The sequence below is a fragment of the Miscanthus floridulus genome, unplaced genomic scaffold (assembly GCF_019320115.1).
Source record: "Miscanthus floridulus cultivar M001 unplaced genomic scaffold, ASM1932011v1 fs_469_2_3, whole genome shotgun sequence".
NCBI lineage: Eukaryota > Viridiplantae > Streptophyta > Magnoliopsida > Poales > Poaceae > Miscanthus > Miscanthus floridulus.
The window spans coordinates 1-1948 of record NW_027096793.1 but is presented as its reverse complement, the minus strand read 5'-3'; the positions used below and the strand labels follow the sequence as shown (position 1 = coordinate 1948).

At 52.2% G+C, this 1948-nt stretch overlaps 1 pseudogene; it reads left to right on the top strand.

The window, feature by feature from the left end:
• Positions 1-1146: 1146 nt before the first annotated feature.
• On the top strand, positions 1147-1941 carry LOC136531875 (putative F-box protein At1g30920; annotated as a pseudogene).
• Positions 1942-1948: the final 7 nt, after the last annotated feature.

The following is a 1948-nucleotide window of genomic DNA, read 5'->3' as shown; positions in this document are numbered from 1 at the left end:
GATGTTCTACGATATGTTTATGGATGTTCAAGTAGTATAAGAGTGATATTTCATTATTATTCTTTGAATATTGACATGATACTTGCGAGATGTTCTGTGATATATTTTAGGTTGTTCAAGTAATATCTAGGTGATATTTTTTTTGAACTTAAATAGTTTGATATGGTTTAATAACAAAAATGTTTTATATTTATCACAAAAGTAAATAATTAGAGTATAATAACAAAAAATACAAATGAAAACTTAAATAACTAATGCTAAACATACAGAAAAATAACAAAAAAACTTAAATAAGAAAAGAAAAAAATAAAAAATATCACATGTATACTACGCAAACATGACATGTATCTCATGTAACATATGAAATGGACAGAATAGAAAATAAAAAACTAAAGCATGAAAATGATTAAAATAAAAAACAATTGGAGTAAAAGAAAAATAGAAAATGAAAAACAAAATGAAAAAATCTACATGAAACATACAAAGAGAAAAGAGAAGTAAATAGAAGAAGATAAAGAAAAAAAAAACACGACAGAAAGTTAAAGACTTAAAGCCCACTCTACGGCCTAGTAGTTCAGAAATTTCCTACCAAAATGCAGCACGTCAAAGAAAAGATGATCGATCATATTCAATTTTGAGAACAAAGGAGAAGAGTCCTCAACTGATCTCCTCTTTGCCAAAGTTGTCTCGAGCCCTCGACGTTCTGCATGCGCTTGTTACGTTACGTGGCGGAGGCGGCCTCGAGCCTTCGACGTTCCGTCCGTCCACGTAAGGTACGGTAGGGTAGCCCGGGTGCGGTCCAACCGTCCAACGGCGTGTTCGTTTGGCTGGCCTGGTTCATTGCTGGTTCGTGAAGAATTACTGCTTGCTGGTTTATGTGAGAAAAAAATATTATTTTAACTGAAAATTTACATTCATTTACAATCGTTTCACCGCAGCCGAACCGACTGCAAGTCGTTCGGTCTCGTGAGTGTAGACACAAGTCCCCTTGCTTTTCGATATCGACCGGGCCCTCCCAATAACATCTCATGCAGACGCAGGAGGCACGCACGCGCACGTCTCCGAGCGTAACGGGCGGCGTACGCAAACCGTGTGGGTCGTCGCGTGGATACGTGTTGGGCAAAACACAGCGGCCGGCCGGCCCCGATGGACATGAACGCGGACGGCGGCGGCGCCGGCATCGACGCCCTGCCCGGCGACATCTTCGTCGAGGTCCTCCGCCGCCTCCGCGTGCATTCCCTGGCCAGGTGCCGGTGCGTGTGCACGCTCTGGCGCGTGGTCGTGGACGACCGCGGGCTCCTCCTCCCACACACGCTCCCTCCGCGCTCGTTCCCGGGCTTCTTCGCCAACGTCGTCCGCGCCGCCACCAAACCGTGGAGGCCTCACCCTCACCCCGGTTTCCTGCCCCCGCCGGCCTCGCGGGCCCCCACCGTCGACAGGCTCGCCTTCCTGCGGCCGCACCTCCCGTGCAGCGGCGCCGACGCCGCCGTGCAGGACCAGTGCAACGGCCTCGTGCTCTGCTTCCAGGACTATCTGGTCGGCAGGCCCGTGGCGGGCTTCGTGTGCAACCCCACGACGGAGCGCTGGGCGCGCCTGCCGCCCCCGCCGACGTGGTGGCCGCGCGGACACGAGGGCCTGTTCCTCGCGTTCGACCCGGCGGTGTCGCTGGAGTACGAGGTCCTCCTCCCGGTGCCACCCCTCGACGATGCACCTCCGACGCCGAGGCTCCCAGGCAAGGGCGTGTGACGTTGGGAATGTTCATGCCGGAATCGTTCAAGGGACGGCAACAGCCGGGCCAGGAGAAAGCGCTGCCTCTGCTCGTGTTCTCGTCGGCGCACGGGCGGTGGACGAGGCGACTACTCGCGCGCGGGCCGGTGCACCCCGGCACGCCTCTACGACAGGGTAATGCGGCGGCGCAGGCGGACCGCGGAGGGGAACCCGTGGGTAC